The sequence below is a fragment of the Thunnus albacares genome, chromosome 19 (assembly GCF_914725855.1).
Source record: "Thunnus albacares chromosome 19, fThuAlb1.1, whole genome shotgun sequence".
Taxonomy (NCBI): domain Eukaryota; kingdom Metazoa; phylum Chordata; class Actinopteri; order Scombriformes; family Scombridae; genus Thunnus; species Thunnus albacares.
In genome coordinates, this window is record NC_058124.1 from 7,212,440 (window position 1) to 7,235,894 (window position 23,455).

At 41.2% G+C, this 23,455-nt stretch overlaps 1 long non-coding RNA gene across 1 annotated transcript; it reads right to left on the reverse strand.

The window, feature by feature from the left end:
• Nucleotides 1-318: 318 nt before the first annotated feature.
• On the reverse strand, nucleotides 319-23,054 carry LOC122970270. Its single transcript, XR_006399181.1, has 4 exons — nucleotides 22,979-23,054; nucleotides 15,671-15,724; nucleotides 14,990-15,017; nucleotides 319-1,719 (listed from the first exon to the last, which is right to left on the reverse strand). It is a non-coding gene; the product is annotated as an uncharacterized LOC122970270 (long non-coding RNA).
• Nucleotides 23,055-23,455: the final 401 nt, after the last annotated feature.

Below are 23,455 nucleotides of genomic sequence, written 5' to 3' on the forward strand. Positions count from 1 at the left end.
AAATTATTCTTTTAAAAAAACAAAAGATTATTTTGTGAAAAACAACTACAGCTCCCATGAGGCTCTGACAGTGCTTCTGTACTTCAGACTCAATCATGTTCAGAATTGGAGGGTGTGTGAATTGTGCAGCTGGGCTCGGGACATCTGGAGTGCTGTGTGCTGTCACTGAGGCTACGCTGACACTAACTGTTGGAAGGTCAGTAATTCCTTCCAAACTGTATCCTGCCTCCTTGTTAAACGACATCATCGTTTTCTATTTCTACATGTGTAAAATACAAAAGATGCAATGTGTGAGTGTGGAGGATTTTGACGGAAAAAGTAAAGCAACTTGTACTTTTGCTGCAGAGTGATAAGTAAAGTAATGTAGCCCTATTACTTTTAAAATGAGTAATCTGCAATCAGTAATTAATTACAATTTTCAAATACCTTTTCCAACACTGATACTCACCATATAAAGAAAGAAAGTCATAAGCTAGCTATTTGAATTAAAAGGCTTGCTTTATAGCTTTGATAAAGTTTGGTTGAGGCTAGTGGAACAGAAGCTAGTTTAAGGGGGTGAGACTTACATATTGATATATACAGTATGCTTGTTGTTCTGAATCTGTATGTATAAAACTTTCTCAAAGTCTTGTAAAGTCTTTTTCGTGTATTCGTGAGCTCAATGTAAAGTCCATGGTGCAGGCTTGTGTGGCCAGGGAAAGACACTAATGAGCATATGTTGTGGGTAGAAGAAAACCAGAAAGTATTTTGAAGTATACGCTGAATGATCAACTTTATTTGAAATGAATGGACACCATCCTGGAACACAGTATCCACTTTTCATAATAGGCCTAGCTAACCCGCACATTCCTGTGTAAACCAGTTGATTTATAATCAGTTAAAGTTGTCAAACAGGATTAAAATAGATATTCTGGTATGTGCTGAATGACGGGCTTTCCTTTCCTTTTCACTTTCTCCATTTCTTTCGCTTACATCTTACCTGCTGTAATTTAAACATACTTGCAGAGTTTGGTCTTTTTTTTTTCAGTGGAGGAACTGTGTGCTCTGGAGAGAAATAAGAGTCCTCCTCTGCAACTCCATACAGGCCTATACAGTGTAATCCACAGGTGGAGACCACCCTCACTGAAAGCACACACACACACACACACACACACACACACACATGCACCTTCATACAGACGTGCAGGCAAAAGCACACAAAGGCAGACAAACCTGCACACACACACACACACACAAACACTCAAAAGCACCTGGTTATATACATACAGTGGATACACACATGCATAGAGACACAAATATGCACACACACATATTAAAAGACACACAATTAAACACACATGTTCATGCACTACTGTGGACACACACACTGGGGTGAAAGGACTTCTTGTTCTTTTATCACAATGAGGCCTCCCTGGATTGAGATGACATGGCAAGTTTGCTAATGTCAGAGAGGTTTTTCTTCTACTGTTACACACACACACACACACATGCAACCCTGAATGTCAACAGCTGGCTCACCAAGAAGACCACACACACACACACTCTCTCAAACACATACACGCCACAAACTGAGTCACAATCAAGACTACTGATCCCTATCACACGCACGCACACACCCTCAGCAGTGCCATATGGGGAACAGTGTTGGTGGTGGTGGTGTGTGGGATCAATGGGAACACCAGTGGCAACTGCAGTAAGCTCTGGAGACACACCATTAACCTTGACAGAGAGAGAGAGAGAGAGAGACAGACAGACAGGGAGACAGAGAGAGACGGGAGATGAAAAGATTGAGAGTGAGACAGAGCTGCAGCTCCAGACAACTTCCTACAAGTTCTCCTGCTTTCACAGTACAGTTTAAGGAAAGTTGTCATACAATCTCTCTCATACATTTCTCGTGGTTTTTATCTTCTTCTCGTGTATCATGCTGTACGGCCTCCTTCACACAGTGTGCAGTAATAACTGGGTCATTTCCACTGTGGGAAAGAGAAATGAGCCCATACACAAGACAACCCATCCATTTTCCCTCCTCCTGTATTTGTTCCTGTCCTCCGTCGCTCCCACTGTCTGCTTCCTCTCTCCCTCCGTTTTCTGAGATCCTGGGGAAAGTCCCAATCGCTCTCTCTCTCTCTCCCTCCTTGCATTCCTGTGCCGAGTAGAAGGCAAGGGCCCCTTCGCGCTGCAGGAATTCTACTGTGTGTGTGTGTGTGTGTGTGTGTGTGTGTGTGTGTGTGTGTGTCTATATGTGTGTGTCAAAGTTGTGCGAGTGTGAGAAAATGTCGGTCCATTTCTAATTGCACCCTTAGTGTTGAAAGTGGTCTGTAAGAGCTGTGTCACTAAATATAACAATAGACAGTAAAAGGCAGGAAGTTGAAAACGCGGTGGGGTTTTTGTGTGTGTGTGTGTACGTGTGCATGTGTGAGCGTGTGTTGGTGTTCAATTGCTTCTACAGCTGCAAGCCCCTAACAGGCCCGGTGTAATCAGTACACTTCAGCTGCACATTTCTCCCACTCAGTGGACTAAAGCCATTTTGCCTTGCTACTTTCCTTACTGATGTCTTCATTTAGAGTTAGAGCAATACTGTTGCTTGAAATGAAAGTTTGCATTACATTTATTATGTGTAAATATTACAGATTATATATGTTATTTATTAAATATTGGATCTGGTTGAGTATTTGAAAAGTCCTTTTTATGAAGTGATGACACCATTTTTGGATTCTACAAAGTCTCTAGCACCACCACATGTAGCAGTCAATGTAGTAGTAATACCAGTAGCACAAGTAGTTGGTAATAGGAGGCTAGTAGTGGTAATAGTAACACTTGCAATACTTTTACTACAACTAATAGCAGTAGGAGTAGCAGTAGTTGTAATAGCAGTAATATTAGCAGCAGTAATAGTAGTAGTAGGAGTCAGTAGCAATAGTAGCAGTAGTAGCTGTGGTAGTATTAGCAATAGTGGTAATAGCAGTACTGGTAATTTTGCCTCTAGCACTAATAGTAATAGTAATTGCAGAGGCAAAGGTACTACTAAATAGCACTACTAGTAGTAATGGTAGTAGTAGAAATAGGAGCAATACTAGCAGTGGAAGCAAGAAAAGTAGTTATAATAGTATTAAAAGTAGTAGTATTTGAATTAGTTTAGTAGTTATATTAGTAGCATTAGTAGTAAGAGTAACTGTAAGTGTAGTAGCAGTAGCAGTAGTAGTAGATATAGTAGTAGAGGAGTAGATTTGCTAAGTTGTAATAGTGATAGTTGAGGTAGTAGGTGGTAGTATTAGTAATAATTGTAGTAATACTGGGAGTAGCAGTAGTAGCGGCAGTTATAGTAGCAATAGTAGTACTGGTAATACCACGATTAGTCGTAACAGTACTATTTGTCATTATTTTATAGTATATTTGTGATAAAGGAAATTGTAATAGTAGCAGTAATAGTAGTAATAGTAGTAGTGAAAGTAAAAGTAGTGCTAATTGTAGTAGTAGTTTACAGTAGTAGTAGCAGCAGTACTAGCAGTAACTGTAGCAGCAGCAGCAGTAGTAGAGGTAATTGTAGTATCAGTACTAATAGGAGTATGATTATTTGGGGTATTCTGTCTCTACTTATCCTGTAATCACATTCATGGAAAAACATTGAATAATGTAGAATGAAGTACTGACTATTGGCAGCTTCAGATCCCAAACTATCAGTGTCAGCCTTCAAAACCCCTGTATCCTGTAAAGTCTAGTCTCAGTGAATCAGTGTCCAAGCTAAGCCTGAGTTCCTGTTTGCACACCACCACCACAGTATTAACTGTACTGTATTTCTTTTTTGTTTTCATTAGAGGGTTAGAAGGCAGCACCCGAGAGATTCCTCCATTTCTCCTACTTTGCTCACTTCTGCCTATGCTTCAGTGATTGATATTAAATCTGTTCTGTTTGATCTATAATTAAAGGTGCAGTGCCTAGTGTTCCCAGACTAGACTGAGCATTATGAATTATAGATTGTTATTCCTGCTGGTCTGATCAAAGAATAACAACAACAGCCCTTCGCAGGGTTGGAGCACTACCAGTACTGATGCTCTCTACTGACTGGATAACACAGGATTATTATTTCATCTTTCTAATACTGATCCTCAATCAGGGTTTTTTCACTGCTTAGTGTAATGGTCCAAGCTTTCACTCATGAAGAGAGGGATCCTAGAGAGAGGACGGCAGAGACAAATAAGGGGAGATGAGTTAAAACAAAGGTCTTCGGCCAGATGGATTTGAACCCCGCCGTGTTGATGCCAATGTTGGCCGGCATATGCAAAAGAAAAGCTTTTTTTAATTACGCTTCACTACAACAAATTGAGTAATGTCATGTTAGGATGAGGTACTTCTGTACACTGTCAGTGATCTATGTCAGAACACACACAAGAAGACAAATTAACACACTCATATACACATAAATGTATGCTCACATGTTTTTTTCTCTTGTTTGAAGGCACTCCTTCCAATTGTGCCTCCTATAATTTTCACTTATTGTTAAGACTGTCTTGTAGCATCAATTCAGCTTTTAATAAAGTTTATAGCTCTGGTTCAACATTTTGGGAAATACATTTACTCACTTTTTGCTAGAGAGTTAGACATGAAGATTTATACCACTGTCTAAATATGAAGCTAACGGCAGCAGTCGTTAGCTTAGCTTAGCACAAAGAGGGAAAACGAGGAAACAGCTAGCACGGCTCTGCCCGAAGTCTAGACTCATACACCAATCAGAACATCCAATGCTGGCTAATGAACATGTCATACCGTGTTTGTTTAATCCGTACCAAAAGTGATGTGTTAAAAGAATATGTTGTTAAAAGGATATGTCTTTTTTGGCAAAAAAGTCGATTTTCCAAAACGTCAAACTATTCTTTTAAGCCAGTATCCGTGTAAAGTGAGCTTCTTTTATCGCAACAAGACATCGTTTCCCTCTGCAGCTAAGCAACATTGCCACATATCAAAAATTGCAAGTAAGCAGTAAGGGGAAAAACAGGCCATGGCAGCCTCCACGTGACGCCATTGTCTGTTACTTGAGTAGTGTTGGTGTGTGTGTGTGTGTGTGTACAGCATTTCTGCCCAGACAGAAGCAGTCAAAACAGGAAAAACCCACCAACCAGCTGCCCTTGTCTGTCACCCCCACTCACCTCTGGGGCTGAGGTTGAGCACATGTTTGTGTGTGAATGCATATATGTGTGTACAGTATGTGTGTGTCCCATTAACACCTGGCAGTCTCTGTCTTGTCCAGTCAGTAATAGAGTGGCTGAATGGGGTGAAGCTGCCTGTAGTGAGAGGAACATTGTGTTAGAGACAATAAGAGACCATTACACTCTGGGAAACTGGACTCTCTTTTCAGGGCCTATTCATTCATACAGGAAATGGAAAAATACATAGATATCTACACACTTTAACACACACACATCCAGCTATTACACATGTTTCCTTTGTTCACACACTGTAGCAGAAATTAGTTTATTGAATAATGGGCATGTAGTGCAATGGGATGTATCACTACCTAATATGGCTAATTTAGTAAGTCAATTCTAAATTCAGGGCTTGTATATTTATATCTGCGCTGTCTTTTGGCACAATTTCATTTTCACGTCTGATGCCTTGTTTTCAACTTCTGCCAAAACCTCCAAACCACCTTCCTCCTTTCTAATTCTAATTTTCACTCCCTCTCTCCTCAGTTACACCCACACACACACACACACACACACACGCACACACACAGACCCATGCTGAGCCTGGGCTGTGGTAATTAGATACAGTCTGTCAGACATCAACTGGTACCAGACACCAGACTCCAACCTCATTGGCTAATCCTCCAGACGCTGTTACGCATTCCGATTGGCTGTTGCCTCCTCCGCTGCTCTGACTCTGACCCAGTAAACTCACGTATGAACCAAGTCTCCACATTTCCATTGGCTGTCTCTGAGACACATGACTGGTGCTCACCGACGCTCTCCGGCTCCGCAGCTCCCAGAGGAGGATACAGTTATCCTCCTTACAGAGAAAAACAACACCATTCATCACCTCCTTCTCTCTCTCCTTCTCAACTCATCTATCTCTCCGCCTGTGTTTAGCCTGTTATGCTGTGTTGTTATGTTTCTGGCTTTGTCCCTCCGACAGTTTTGAAGCCACTCCAAGTCCTCTGGATGCCTGGGTCAGACTAAATTCCTCCTTTCAGACTATTGAACAGCTAAAGTTGATTCTGTCAGATCCAGTCTAGGACGAAGTAACCCCCAAGGATGTAATATATCTTTATCGGTCCCATTATAGAGTCTTATTTTTACTTTTTTGACTGGGAACACTAATTATTTTTACTTCCATTTCCTCCCACAGTGGACTGTCAGACCCCTGTCAGCTGGTGGGCAGTGAGCAGGATCAGCCCAGTCACAGAGCCATAAATATTTATCCAACTCACTCATCTAACTCTTATTGCTCAGCAGCAGTGTGATGAGACAGGATTAGTTTCACACAACAGGTTTATGTTGTCATATCCTGTCGCTGACAGTAGTGGACAAGCAGAAATCCCAGAGGTTCCAAACCAGGAAGGATATATGATTTTTTCCTCTATTTTTCATTTAACCCTGACCTTCTTTTCCTATGTCTCATTGTATTGCAACACATGGGCCTATGGAGATGATCTACTGGGTATAACACTGGTTCCCAACCTTTTTGGCCTACTTGTCACCACTTGTCTCCAGTTCCCAGTGTCTACCAGTAATAAAGTCCACGCAGTTACGATGAATGAAAATTTAAGAATATGGGAAGGAGATTTATTTTTAGTGCTTTTGCCTCACACAGTGAGTGGAAAATATTTATTACTGTCTAATCTGACATGAGAGGAACCTCCTCAACATCTTAAAAAATGACTCATTCGTGTTTTGTGGTTTATTGAGCTGATTTTATTTCCTTTGTGTACAAGTATGTGTTACTTTGCACCCTCAATAAGGTGAACTGTTATGTTAATCTGACAGCATTCAATTCAGTCTTGTTGAAAATGATACTGAAATGTTATTAGGTCTGACCTAGTAAGATTACCTTTGTGACTTTAATGCAAAAGTCACTCGGGTGCTCATTCAAACATGAGACTATGTAAAATTGTCCTCATATTTATGTGACAGCGTAGGTCTGACAGAGGCTACTGATAGAGAAACAGCTCGTAAAATAAATATGCTCTCCAGATTAAACAATTGTGCTAGTATGTGCACACTTACATATCAAAAACAAAATCTGTCTAACTAGTTTGCATGTACTTTCCTGCATGCACAGATGCCCAGTGTGATGTATGAGGGTCAATTGACTTCACGTCAACCTCATATCCCTGCCAACGATCAAAGGATATTCAATCAGTGAGTACCATTAACATGTACAAAGCACAAAGCGTCACGGTATGCAGAGCTTTCACACACACAGAAGATCACAGATAGAAAGCCAATCAGCATTCTGTATCGCTGTGTTCACATGTTTGATCAGCCTTTATGTTTGCTCATATGAAGTGTCACTGTATATGGGTCTATGTACACACACTCAATTATCTCTCCTCAATAGGCCCCGACTAGGTTGTGGAGCCAGCAGACTAGTGGTGTGTGTAATCCAGAGCGCCTGGGCATTAAGGCTGGTCAGTCAGGCTTGTGCACACATTTGGTAGCATGGCAAATGGTCCGATCAAAGTTTTTTCAAGCAAATTTATATAACGGGACACTTGGGCACACATGTAAAAAAAAAATTTCAAGCCATGCTGCGTTTCACACATTCACACCCGGCTTCCTGGTACATTTAATGTCTGGCCACTGAGCCGCACACCCACTGTAATTGGTCTGTTAAGTGCCTTGCTCAAGGACACATTCACGAGTGTTTGAAGAAAGGATGGGGCAGAGTTCCTTATTCGCTTCCTCTTTCTGACAAGATTTTCGCAGCTGCTCTCAAGGTCAAAACTGTTTGAAGGGAACTGTTTGATACACCGGTTTTTAAGTCCAGGTTAAATTAAAATGTATTTTGGCTAAAAGAAAAAAAAAAACAGTGTATGACTCCTTGTTGTTTGTTTATTGTGTACTTATTTGGTCAAGTTGAAATCACAAAAGAGAAGAACCTAAAATTGCATTAATTTTTGTGAATTTTTGGTACTGATTGACAATTTTTGATTGGTGTCAATATCTGTGTGCTGACACTACTGTCACTAAAAATAATTCAGTCCTTAATATCACTTCAGCTACAATGGCCACACGGGCAGTTATTGAGCTGAGAGGTTGACGTAAGAGCTTGTTACATTATTCTTTGACTCTTTACATTAGCCTGCTCCATGTCATATTTTGTATCAGGGGTTCATGATTAAAGTAAGCACTGTGGTAACAGGACAACACAATGCAGGGACTTTTGATGGAGACACAGCTAATGCTAGCTAGACTCCTCCTTCATAGAGGAGCTTGACAACAACTCAGCAAATGTCTTTTGTTGGCAAACGGCTCATAGGTCGTAGGTCATACAGTATGTAGCTCTCCTGTCACCAAGGAGGTTGAGAGCACGTTTCTTAGCAACCAGCTGTCAGTCACAACCACTGCCCTGTGAAACACCCACTGAGAGATTTGAAGCTTAAACAGTGGACCTACAAAAATTATTTACCTATAATAGGTGCAGTATCATTAACTTTTCTTACACTAAATGTAAGGAGACTTCAGATTTACATTTGACTTAAGGACTCTTTTTTATCTCTACTGGTAAAAAAACATCTCCATGATGCACTATAGGCTTTTTCAGGAATGATGATGAAATGGTTTCACATATTGTAATCCTTTACATTACAATCTAATGTGACAATCAACTAAATTGGAGCTAAGAGGTGTTTGCATAACAACAGTGATGTACAGTAACATGTCTATCTAAACATTTATGTGAGATCTCAGATCTCATAGACATCCTGGAGTAATTCCTCTAACTCTGACTGTGAGCCCGTTTTCATGGTTTCAGTTGTTACATGCAAATAAGCTTTAAATTCCTTGAGGTAAATGACTCAGATACATGATTGCGGCAACAGAAAACTTGTCATCCCCCATATGTGATGCAATCCCCCTCTGGGCCAATCAGCAATAAATATGTTTCCTTGATTTGACCTGTAATAATATCTAGACCCTTTTGGACCAATTAGCATGAAGAGGAAAAGGCTAGATTGCTGTGTTGAAATGTATCACAGTCCATGTCGCAATGGGGAAACAGTCAGGGTCATTGTGAAAGAACAGGAAGGAGGAAAAAGACAAGCAACAAAGACATGAAACTGTAGAAAAATAGATGATTCATGGTCAGGAACACTATCATACCTTTGTTTATATGTGTGGGTGCATTCCCAACTGAATCAGCCAGAGAAGTATTAACCTTATCATTGGTGTAAATTACAGATAAAGGAGTCATATTTCTGTACTTGCCACCACCAGGGACAAACTGAGAAAATATCACTATCACACCTTTAAAAGACAATAAAAGATATTTTAAAGTTAAAATTTCAAGGTATTGATCTTCAACCAATAATACAATCAAAAGTGGATTGATAGAAGACAGTCAATGAAGAAGTGTTGTTGTTCTCTTGTGGTCATGGACAAGTTTGAGTCATCTTGGCTCCCAAACAAGGAAGGACAGTCACACTCAGTGAATTTGTTAACCATTTATTTTAATAAATGGGAGATCTTTAATCCTTTTCTTCTTCTTTTTGTGATTGAATATACCTGTGTTGTCGATGTGTACTCTACAAATTCCTCGGCCACAAAATGTTTACAAGAAGAACCAAACATCTGATTTTCATTTTCTTTCTTGCTATAATGACTCTTATTTAATTATTTTTCTAAAACTTTGCTTTTTTCGTGATAGCGGAATATCGTCAAGGAACTCATGGCATGACTTTTTGCACTTCTTAGTTTCTTGTAACTTTTCTGGATATCAGGGAATTGAAGCTTATTCTACAGTTGTGCACATTTTAAGTCACACCGGATAAGTGCATCAGCTAAATAGCTAACGGACATGAATAAATGGAAAACAGAAAATCACTGAATGCATTCCATTGGTCTGATCCTTAGCATAAGCTGTTTTGAGGTACTTTTCGCTAAAAGCTGAGGTGCACATCCACAGCTCCTCACTGACACCTTGGGGTTAATCTCCACAAAGAGGCAGTTTAGACTCACACACACACACACACACATACACGGCCATACATAGAAGGAGAGTTTAGTGCAGATTAGGCTATTAGAGATGAGCATCAGCAGTATTCTAACGCTGATTCAGGATTTTTTTTTTTTTTCAGACTATAGAAGGAAATGGGCTAATCTCTGCCCGGACACCTACAATATGTCTGTCAGTTGAGGATTTACACCTACAGGGCTGTCTGGGCAGGGGCATATGCTCTGTATGGTGAGGAGCATGTTTGTGTGTGTGTGTGTGTGTGTGTGTGTGTATGTGTTGGTCAGCTTGAGGATATGAATGCCAGCATCTTTCTGGAAGCATGACTGCCGTTTTACCAGCAACTGTGCTGATGATTAAGTGACACATGTTCTCACTGAGTTCATTCTATTGTCCAACCAGTAAAATGAACCACAAGTACAAAGCGGTCAGGCATGACTGCTGGGAATATTTATCGAAAATGAATGAATAAACCACTGTGTCCACTGTGTTTCTGTTCCTCTTCTCTTTATTTCCTTTCCTCTCATTTTCGTTCACTTTTCCGTGTTCTTTCTTCACCTTCCTTCCCTCTTCTTTCTTTCCTTCCCTCTCCTTAAACATCCCCGTCTTTCTTTCCATTCCTCTTCTTCATTATCCTTTCCTCTTCTGTCTTTTCCTTTCCTGTTCTTTCCATTCCTTTGCTCTCCTTCCATTTCCAGTCTTCTCATTTCTTCTCCTCTCCATTCCTTTTCTTTTCTTCTTCCTTAGCTTCCCTCTCCTCCTCATCCCTTTTTCCTTTCCTCTTCTTCTGTGTTGTCTCCTTCCATTTCCTCTCCTTTCCTTCTTTTCGTTTCTTTTAACCCCCTCTCCTTTTCTTCCTTTTCTTTTCTTTCCTTTCCTCCTTTATTCTCTCTCCTCACCTCTCCTATTTTCCTTTCCTTTGCATTTCATCTCCTTTCCTCTTCTCTACTCCGATTTCCTCTCCTCTCCTTACCTTGCCTTTCTTTTTCTTTACCCTCCTCTCCTCCTATCCTATCATTTTCTTTCCTTTTCCCCAACTCTCCTCTCTCCTCTCCTCTTCTCTCCTTCCTATAATAGCCCATGGAGGCATGCCTGAGTCTCAGCCACCCTCATTAACCTTATCATTAAACTGACCCCCAGCTGGACTCCACTGCCCTCACACTGCTATGTAGCTTTGAGGAGTTGTGTCAATACATACACACTCGGCCATTAAGCCAGAGAAGTGAGAGCTGGGAAGGAGGTAGGCAGAGCTTGTGGATGCACAGTAAATTTATATAACAGCTGAGACAGCGAGGGAGGAGTGCGAGAGGAATGAATGATACATCCAGGTTGATCTGAACTTTCCATGTACTCCATTCCTTTTGATGTGCTTTGAGTGTGTGCATTATGAAAGCCCATGGTGATTAGCCTGTCTATGTCTCTGCGATATGAATAAGACCCCAGGGGAGCAAAGACGTCTAGACTTATTCAGAAAGGAAGCCTTATTATCTGCTGTACAGCAGCTATGAAGAGGCTCATATTCACTTTGCAATCCAACTGCTGCAGTGGCCTTATGCAACAATCCAATAGCAGGAGTCAAATCCCAATCAAGTCATCACAAGAGAGATGAAGAGGGCAAATTGAATAGAGAGATAGAGAGAGATTATGTTTCTGTATATAGCCTACACTTTATCGCTTTATCTTTGACACATGACTATAATATGAATACACTGTATCCTCAGTTCTGATGCTATGCAGTGCCTTATTAAGTACAATATATGATGAATTACTCTAATTTAAAGATATTAGTATAATTCCTATAAACAATTCAGATCTGTGCAGAGATGATTGGCAGTCTACAAAGGCATCTACACTGCATTTCTTTCCAGCATAAAAGAAGATAGTTTACACACAAAAGAGCAGTACTAGGTGTTGCTCTTTGATTTCAAATGGAACCATTGTACAGCTTTCAGTATTTGTTGTGATGGCAGATGGTGGAACAAGGAAAAGACTGATGAAAAATGACTTCCGCTGTGTTTACCCTCTTCAGTGAAGTGACCTTGGCCAAAGGAGCAAAGACACACTTTTCTTTTCAACATGAAGAAATTTAATCTAACTGTTGAACATGACGTGCTTAGAGCTAACTGTTAACATGAGCATGCTAACAGGCTCACAATGATAATGCTAATGTGCTGACGGTTAGCAAGTATAATGTTTACCATGTTCACCATCTTAGTTTGACGTGTTAGCATGCTAGGATTTGCTCACTAGCAACAAAGCAAACACAAAGTACAGCTAAAGCTGATGAGAAATGTCATAAGTTCTGCAAGAATAAAACATAGTACGGGACAAATTATAATTTAGATCTGATGATGGTGCTAGACAAAAAGTTTAGGGATCAGCAAAGTTATTTCATCCTGAGAGGAACATGAATGTCTGAACTAAATTTTTATTACAATCCATCCAGTTGTTGTTAAGACATTTCACTCAAAATCATAAAGGTCAACCCTATAGTGGCACTAGAGGAAAAGTCAGGGGATCACCAAAGTCTTTAGGGCACATCCTCTGGGGACCATGGATATCCATGGATAATCCATCCAGTAGACTTTGAGATATTTGACTGACCAAGAAACTTTTTATTTTCTAGTAGTACTAAATCAAAAGTAAGAGGATCACCAAAATTGTTAGGATTCATCCTCTGGGGACCATGCATATCTGCAAATTTCACTGCAGCTCAACAAATAGTTGTTAAGACAGTTTACTGAAAAACAAAAATATCTACCTCATGATTCATTAATTAATCCTCTTGGGATGATGAATATTTGTACAAAATTTCATCATCCAGTAGTTGTTGAGATAGTTCAGTGTGGGCCAAAGTGGTGGACCGACCAACAAAGACAGAAATTGACATCCTTAGAGCCATGCTGTAAAAATCATCATGAGTTGTTTTTGTTGTTTGTTTTGTTTTATTATTATGATTATGACAAGGTATTAGAACTTAAGTGGAAGGACTGCATGCTTGGACTTATAAAAAGAACTCATCTAATTTATGTCAACTAGTTGAATGTCAAATATGCAAGGCTGTGTTTGCAAGCCTCAGAAAATTTTGGACTGTAGATTTTTTTCACTCAACCGTGATAATATGTTAGATGGCAAAACAACAACTCTGCTACTAGATGTCCTGGTATGCATTATGGAAGCGGTGGTAATAGGTGGCTGTGATTACGCATAGATGGAAATGCATTTGTTTTTCTTCATACTTGCAGAGAGCGGCTATTTAAAGAAGTGTTGCTTTCATCCTAATGATAGCCGGGAGATCTCACTGTGCTTCACACATTGTCATGGTGATGAGTGGGGTGACTGAATCACACCAGTTCCTCATTTCCAACAAGGTGAGAACTTGTTGTCATTGAGCTAAAACACCCAATGAGTAAGTAGCAAATCATTCTCCAGATTTCTGAATGACCACTCTCCTTTCTGGCCCACTTGTCCTCTTTCCTTTCCTTTCCTGTCTTTTCCTCTCCTCCTTTCCTTTCCTTTCCTTTCCCTCCTTCCTCTCAGCCCACAAAGATCTTCCAACTCAGGTCCTGATGATTGAACTGAGGGACAAATATCAGCATAACGTATGTAATGTAGATGAACATGAATCCATAATGTATTCAGATTGGCTCTTTGTCTCTGTGTTTTGAGCTCCTATAGGTGATTCTTGCTCCAGGCATAACAATCATTCAATGTGTTAATGGGTCGCACACTGAGCTCGTTAGCTATGCACAGCCCTCATTAACATACAAATTCAATTAACTTTCACTACAAAAAAAAAAGGGGGGGGAAAGAAAACAAATCTTTTGTGTGATGTCTACTCTTCCTGCATTTTATCTTCATCTTAGTCACAGTGAGTGGAGGAGAATGCCAACGTTGCGGTGACTTTCTCTTGTTGATGAATGCTTTATGGTCTTTTGCAAGGTGATACAGTTCAGAGCGCAGCCAGGCATCCTTGTGCGGGGAGAATGAAAATGTTTTGCCCTCACGCTTTATGAAGGAGACTGTCAGGTATTTGTCTTCTGACATTTCGCTGTCTGCGTAGGCTGGATGGCAGCTGTTTTAGAGGGCCATTGCGGGAAGACAGCGCAGGTTCCTAACAGTGGCAGAATTAAGCAGTCCTCACTATGTTGATTGAAAGCCAATTTTTCAAAGTGGTGTGTAGTCAGAATGTTCAATAGCTGCGGCCTAGCAGGCAGAGCCTTCATCTTCCATCATGTATTCTATGGGCACTGCTCTTATCAAGGGAATTGGTAATTAGTGGCATGCATTGTGTCAGAGGACAGAGCACTGAATACCAACGACATTAAAGGGCTGATGAGATAAGAGGAGTGTGTGCTTGTGTGTTTGCTCGTGTGTGTGTGTGCTCCCGCTCATATTCATGCTCCAGGGACAATGGTTGAGGTGCCTCGGCCATGGCAATGCATGACTTCAATTTACATGTTTGCATATTTGACAATTAACCAAATTGATTTCCTGTGTGTGTTGAGCGGCAGGATCGGATGTCTGTTTTCCCAAGGATTTTCAATACCGCGTCCATCCCCATATCACACAGGTCCAATAATGGCAGTGTCTCATTTGCATTCCATTAATTAGACATTCATATTAAATGGCTAATTAGCATATATAGCGTTCTGTGTTTTGTCAGGGTGAAAGCTATAGCCGCAATAACTTTTCCTTTCATACCACTTGTTTTTGCTATCTATGCAAATGTGAGTAGTTTGTGATGGTTTTAATCAGTTAGCGTGTGCATAGTATGTGTGTGTGTGTGTTGGTGAGATTCAGGGAGAGATGTTTAACATACCTTTTACAGTAGCAGCTGAGAAGAAAAGCTGTCTTGCAGGCATGGTGAAAGAGAGAAAGAGAGAGAGAGAGAGAGAGAGAGAGAGAGAGAAACACACTAATGATTATGTTTTTTTCTGCCACAAAGAAAAAGGGACTAATGATGCTTTTTTTGTTTGTTTGTTGTTGACCTTTTCTTTGAAGACTGATAATGAAGCTCCTCGGAGGGGTGAAACTATAGCTAAACCTATCCAAGCAGCTCTACTATTACTATCACTATTATTAGTGTCACCCAGTAATGTACGGTAGTGTAGGATAAACCCACCTGAACTCAGATTAACCACTTGAGTCAATGAGGGGAAAGAAAACAAAAATGACTGTACTGTATGATATTGATTTTTTTTTTTTTTTTTGTTTGGTTTTTGGATGATGATGGACTATTCTTTTTTAAATGCCACTACATCTCTGTTATCAGCTATGCAGCCAGAACTTCAGCTGCAAGGGAAAGAGCAGCAGAAACTAGAAAAGGATAGGGATAGGGATGGAAAAAAAGTACAGTATAAATAAAGAGAGACAGAGAAAAAAGAGGTGGGAGGGATGGGAACGGAAAGAAGGATGAGGTAAGGCCTATGGGAGAGGCCTGCGCCGACTTGCTAAACCCCTCCAACCTCCTCCTCCTCCTCCTCCTCCTCCTCCTCCTCACCTCTTTCCTTCGTCGGTCTTCTTTCCAGGGTGAGGCGGCGAGAAGGAGAGATTACTGAAAGAAGAGCAAAGAAAAGGAGTGACATCAACGGTGACATCAGGAAGAACAGGGGTCAAAGGCTAAACAGATGATAGTTTGTTTTTCGCAGAGAGGGACAAGCCTTTGGAATTTATCGAAGGTGAGGACCCGAGAGGCGAAGGCGTTATGCTTCGTTTGCTGTGACCTGTGTGCGTGGGTCACCTGTGGGTGTCCTCGGGGCTGCCTAACGGGTACTTCCCCAGGGGGTGAGGTGATTTCAGATGAACTTTAGCCCTCTCCCCCTTCTGTAACCCCCCGCCTCCCCACTCTCTCTTTTTGCTTCAAGATTATACACCCTCTGACCCGGCTGGTGTCCCATGGCGTGTGTGTGCTTTTTTGGGATGGAGTCGGCCCGTCTGTAAACTGTGTCTGACCCTGTGTATCTGGAGGGCTCTCCCCATGATGCAAAGTCTCTCTCTTTCTCTCTCTCACACACACACACACATACACACACACATACACACACAAGAATGCTTCCTTAGTGGGGTACACACTGCGTTCACCATGATGTGATGACTTGCCTCTCAGTGAAAGGCCTCTTTGATTGAGGGGGGGGGGTGGGGGGCGAGCCTCTCATCATCTCATGCAAGGCTCGCAGATGGGTATAGCGCGTGAGAAAGAGCGAGCGTACAATAGCAATTCACACTGCATACGCTTTTGATTCACTGCTCAAATGGCGATGAATCTGCCACATACACATTTTCCAGCTACAACAAGCTTCATTATCAAAAAGCTCCAATGAAAGAATATATGAATGAGCAACATAGGGAGTTACAGCAGTTTACTTTTTAATATTTCATGTTTGGAATGTGTAGATTGATGTTAATGCACAGTATTGAGAATAACATATCTAATAGTTTGTGGTGTTTCGGCTTGGGCTAATCACTGTGTTTGTTAATAGTCTCCTTAGAGGAAGGCACGTTTCCCTCCCAGTCCCTAATGTAATAAAAGGCTTTTAGCAGCTCCTTCAAATGCATCAGGACTGTGCTTTTCCCTATTTCCTTTGTATCTCATTAATTTCCATATTTAATTAGCTTGGCTCATTAAACGCCATGCGCACAGGAATGTATGCAGGAATAATTGCATGCAATGTTATAGACACAAATTATCCATAATGTTCTTGTGTGAGTTGTGACAGAGCATGTAGGCCTTGTTGATTAGTCCACTCTAAAAGACATGGCACTTGATTTGTTTGTCTATCAGTGTGTGTGCAGATGTGTGTACGCGGTACCCTTGGGTGCTCAAGAGTGTGCGCGCGTGTATATGTTTCATGTGTGTGTAAGCGTGTGTGTGTGTGTGTGTGTGTGTGCGTTCACATGTGTGCCAATCTAGCCGTCACTTCTAAACCTTGTTAAAGAGTGAAATTAGCCATCAGCTCTAGTAAAAGCATGGCTGACAACCTGTAATCATGGTCATGGGAGAAAACAAATCATTTTCACATGTGGACACACACACACACACACACACACTCCTGATTTGCTGCTGGGGGGGGGTAAAGATATTGGATGACCAGAGACAATAAAAAATCAAAAAATCTAAATCCAGAAATACAAACGTGTATCTTGTTTCCTTTCTTTGAGTCCGTTTGCCAGGAGCAACGCTAACACTTTCCACTAAGTGAGAAGAATGATACACAAGAGAGCAACTTTGTCTTAATTGTCTCACTGTGGAGTCCTCACCAGTCCCCATGCTGCAGTCTGCTTTCGATACATCACCGGCAAATTAATGAGAGATTCTTCCCACTCAAATATATGTTTACAGCTTTTATATGAGATGTTCTCTATCACACATTTGAAAAGAACTATAGGTGATTTTTAATCATGTACCATGGTGAGACACGCATGAATAACTCTGACATTTACAATTAGCTGTTGTCAGCAGTCAAAGGCAGTAGTGCAATTTACTAGGTACACATTACTGTCGTAAATGGAAGTGACAACAATTTGATATGTTGTTTGAAAGTGGCGTGATAGCGAATTGTATTTGACCCTGTTTAAGTGGGCTCACTCTTGATAGGCGAACACCCTTTATTCAAAAGAGATAATTGGTTTTTTAAAATCTTGTTCATGCAGGCCTTGAAACGTTTGGGAGTGAAAGTAGCGGGCACTGATTAACCTTGTCATAGTTGTTGACATCTCTCGACCACACAGCTCTCCTGCTTCAAATGTCCCCCCCCACTGCCCCCCGCCCCCATCCCCGCATGCCAAGTATAAGTGTTAAATTTGTGTTTTTCTTTACCATTGTCTTTGCCTTGACAGATGCGTTTATGGTGGAAACACTGTTCTTTCAAGCAGGGGTTAGAGACTGAGATGGTTAGTTTGTGAACCCGAACTTCTGAGGCAGTGATAGTTTATGACTCAGGAGGTTGAGTGAGAAGTGGGGCGGGGGGGGGGGGGGGGGGGGGGATCGTTTGGGATAGCGGGGAGGTCGGCCTCTCTGGTCTCTTTGGTCTCCTTGCTGTGGTTTCTCAACATTTGGCTGGCAGACAAGTGTATTGTGCATGAGTCCTCTGTGATGTGGCGGTGTGATGATGAGTAAGCAGACATATGATGGAGTGGGTATGCGTGTGGTATCCAGAGCTCTGCCTGACACAGAGGCAGGATTCACAAGGGAGTTTGGAATATATATTACGCAGCATTTTACCGGCCAGACTTTTCCCCGGTCTAATTAGTGGACAAGATGTGGGTTCTGCCAGTTACGTAACCTCTGAAAACTTCCTGGTTAGGAAGTGATATGGTCAGCATGACACATCTGGGTAAATTATACATAGATTCAGTTCCAGTTCAAGGATATAGGGAAGGATGAATTTACTTAAACTTTCCGAAGGTTTCCCACTCTTTTTAATTGCATTAAACATTATCTGCTATTATAGGCTTACATAAATATTCAAGACGGACATTTATGACGTACATCATGGTTCCCAACCTTTTTGGCTCGTGAGCCTTTATATCATAGCAGGGCCTACTCACAAACTTTCTTCATAGGCTGCATATGTCTATGAACTGTGAGATTTTCTCTTCCCGGATTGTTTCATTTTAAAGGTGTACTGAAGTGTTTTAGTATTGCACTTCCATAAAGTTGGGAGACATGAGAGAGAGAGATTAAAACAAGAACGATCAAAATTGAAGCAGTGGAGGCTGAGATATCCTGACTTTCTGACTTTTGTCCTTAGTATGGGTCGAGCTTGATGATGACATCATCAGGGTTACTTTCTCAGACTTGAGGAAGCCTCTCTAGAGCCATAGAAGACATTAGATTACTATTAATATTACTCTTCATGATGAATAAAATTATATTCATTTGAAAAATGGGTGAAATGCTACTTTAAAGCTACAGAAATACAATACAGTGTATCGTGTTTATAGTTTTTAGGGTCCTGAAGAGGCAAAACTCAACTGCAAGGAAGAAAAAAAGGATTTGGGGGAAAAAAAATACTGTACAACTATGTGTAGCAGAAATATATTTCTTTCTATTTATTTTTCTTCTATCTTGTTAATCATCTCACTACCCCTTCTCTTACCCACTAGCTCTATGTTTACCTTGGAAACCATTGGGGGGGTCCTCATCCCAAGGCTGGAGATCATTGATACACATAAACAAAAGTTGTCCTTATTAATGGTTTGTTATTGGTCTATAAAGCATTAATAAAGGATTTATTAACTACTAATAAAGACATTAATTGCAAATTATAAATAATTTATAAAGCGTGTTACTCAATCAAATAGCTTTTAAAAAATCTAACTGCTCACCATTGCTCTTCACACTATGTAAAGCTGACACATCTGGTGTTCAAATCTTCTAACTCAAAGTGTCTTGTTGTGCCACGACCCCCACCCTCCTGGCACACCCAGAAGATTAAAACAAACAGTGACTGCTCACACTGTTCAGTCCAGGTCAGATGGTGTGTTTGTTCAGTTAGAGGTTTGGAGCACAGCTTTGATTGAGCCAAAGTGTCTGAGTGGGTTCAGGCTGTGTGTCATCGAGGTGGGCCTATGTTCATCATCATCATCAGCTCATAATGACGCCAGAGAGAGGTTTCTGTTATCGCAACCTCTCACTGTGGGTGGTTTTCCTCTGCGTGTGTGTGTTTAAGAAGTGGGATTCAATAGTGCTACTGCCCTTGATCCCTCTCACTCTCTTGTACCTCTCTCTCCCTAGCCCTCTTTCTTTTCTTCTTTCTCTCTTCCTCTGCTTTTTCCCGTGTCAACGTCTGGAACTCCCACAGAACTCCCAGGCAGCTCAGACTCAGAGGAAGTCCTTCCTGGGATTAATACACACACACACACACACACACACACACAGGCACAGGCACATACACAAACTTCCTCGTCAGATTTACCCCCTCTCATTTGTCCTCCCACAGACATCCTGTTTGTCTCCTGCAGCTCCTCTGCTCCCTCAGATGAACATAAGCCAGGGAGGCACGGTGTAAACAGCGGAGCAGTTTCTGAGGAGAAGGCGGCACGGAAGTACAAAGAACTCCTAAAAACAACTGCAATTCCTGTCAGTCAGGTCTCTGGTTTACATTTTTATCCTCTGTCACCTTGCTCGTGTGTTTTTTTTCTTTCTATATTTAGAACTTGTTGATGCTGGGGACCAAATTCAGTTTTAACCAGGATCTGGGACCTCGCCAATCATATTACTGCCACGTTTTCAAGCAGTGCTCCTGGAATGAGAGAAACCTTGTTGATTTTTTCTGTAATCAGTTTCCATTATCTCTCACCGCAGCGGTAGGCATCAGCTCTCCGTCCTGTCTTCTCATCCGTAGAGCGGTCTATCCAATCCATTTTACCCATCTGCCAATCTCCATCATTTCGATCTTGGTTTGTCCCCTCTTCCCTCTCTTTTCTGTCTCCCTTCACTCTATCCGTAGCTAATCCATTACATCTTCTAATGACTGTTGTTTCGCTCTATAAAGAAAAGTGCGGGGTGGATTGGCATTCCTGAAGCCATATGTGTGTGTATGTGTTAGTAACTATCACCTCCCCACCTACTCTGAGGCCTTTTCCCTCATACAGTCAAATCTATACGTTCACAAAGAAAAGATACAGCCATGAGAAGATTTTTAATGTCTGAATTCAGTGCTGTTTATAGACATAATTTCAGCCAGGAAAGTACTTTCTGATCAGTGTGGGTCTGAATTTCTTCCTATGTTTGTATAAAGAGTCATTAGTTCTAAAGCATTCATCTCATTTTCTTTTTATTTGAAAGAATATGAAAAGACGTCTCTGCGTAGGCCCTCTTCCCACTTTGATTATTTTCATCTTTTTTGAATGCCATGCTAGTCATACTGAATGTTTTTGTCTGCTCTTCAGATTTCCTTTTCCTAGGTTAAATCTAATGTACCGCTACATAAGTATTATTAATTGATCTGAAATAGCGGTTAATTTTACATCATATTCTACTACATCACCTGGCGTGTCTAACATAAGATTACATCAAGATTACACAAGATTACCATCCAGAGGCACTACAAGGACTCTGGGTTCTCTAATGACAGAACATTTTGGCAGAAATCTGTGTCTTACTCAGTTTATTTCTGCATGTCGTGGTGATGTAGGCTGAATAATCACTATTTCTTTCACTGCCAAACACTATTGGACAAGTTACGTGAAAATGTAATCAGTTATTCATTCTAAATATTACTCACTGATAGAGTAATTTTATGACTTTACTGATTAGTCAGCAACAGAGGTAATTACTTATATTAGGCCCACTCATTACATGACATTTGTCACTTGGCTCAGCTTTGTGAAGGAGCTTTCCAACAAAGCCTTCAATTCCTCACGTTACATCTTGTGTATTTAATAGAAAATAAGACAGAATATAAGCTTCCAGTTTCCAGTTTGGAGGTATTTACTGAACATCAACAGCTAGCTCAGCGTTAGCTTAGCCTTAGCAACTGTCTGCAGTAGCACACCAGAAGGCCTGTCCCCACCGTGAAACCACGTTGCTCACACACTCACCAGCTCTGACAAACTATGAAACTTCTGACTGACCAGCCAGCTAAGAACACAAAACATGTGAATAAGACAACTCTGGAATTAGCAGGAAGGTACATCTCTCCTTTTTTGGCTATAGCAAGCTACTGTAACATGTTGTAGGCCAGTGTGTATATACTGAACACACATAGATTAAATTGATATCAGCCCCTCATCAAATTACCAGTAAGACAGCAAACAAGCTAACTCTCAAAATGTCAAAGTAACGGATCATTCCTGGGATTAGTAACTGTAATATAATTACTTAAATTTTTAAGTAGTCCAACACTACATAAAATAATAACATTACTGTAACTGTAACATTATTGGGCTTTTCTCTTTATATGTATATAACTCACAATCTTTTTTTTTCTGTCATTACTACCAGGTGGCCAATGGATTGACCATGTTTAAGTCACTCCTTTGCTCCGGGATTAGCTAGTCTGGCCCCCATGAATCCTTCGGGGTCTCCCTCTCAATGTGGTGAAACTGCACCTACACAATCTCATTTTTGTCAATCTTTGTACAGACTTTTGTTCGACTCTTTTAAACAATCTTCTTGGTTACATCACAACCTTGTGCACAGAACGTTCGATTTATTTTAATAGGACGCACAGCAAAGACTGAGGTTATTACCCAACAGGCAAATGATGGATGACCTTCTACTGGGAAACTTTCATTATAAGTCTTCTTTGCCATACATGACTGTATTACACTGGCAATGATATTAACTGTGCAGTCACAGAAAGCTAGTATATTTGAATCAGGTATTCCTGAAGACATTACGAGAACAGGCAAAGATATGGCTTTCATATTGCTATCTCACCTTACCACACACACTACATGCAGCTAGGATACAATCGGAAAATAAAAAACATCTCTTCATCTAACAGTTATTGTGCCCTTGAAATCGTAAAGGGCCATTCTGAGACAAATTAGCAGTTGTAGTTGCTCCACTGGAACCCCCACTGTGCCAGTCAGCAGCACTCCCCTCTGATTTAAGATCATGAGCCTTCAGTGTTCAGCCACATCCGCATGACAACTCTCTCCATTCATATGCTTTATGGAATCATCACTGTCGCCACCCAGCAAATGAGCACAGCAATATTTAGGACAAATGCCACTGTCGAATGGCCCTGCGAAACAATGCTTTTGAATATTTCATCACTGTGAAAAGCTATATTAAAGCCGGGAGGAGGCGGGGATGACATCAATTTCCTAAAGCTTTGTGGGTGTTGCAGTGCTGTACCTTGCAGGGAGGTACCAGAATTAGCAGTCAGAGCTGCAGCGCTGCCGTGGCTGATGGGTTGTTTGTGTTGCAGGGTGCAGTTTCCTCAGCGCAGCGAGGTCTGGCTGCCAGAGAGGCGGTGGAGCGGGCTGGCTGTGGCCTCTGCTGACTGGCTTTCTGCACAGCGTCTGTGGAGGCAGAGATAAGCAGTGACACACACATAGTACACACACACTCTGTTGAGGTATGACGTCATGGGTGGATTTTGTGTGTCTGTGCAAGTGTGTGATGTTTTTGGTTCATCTATTTTTAAGAGCCAGGGGGCATCTGGGTGAGGTTCCAACAGGATCCTGAGGCCAAAAGTTCAGAGAAAGACAGACAGATAGAGAGAAGAGCGAGTGGCAGCTTGTGTGCATGAAAGCAAAGGGAAGGGGATGAAAGACATGAGGGATGACAGTGAAAACGATGTGAGCTACAGTGCTGAACAGCCTGAGATGC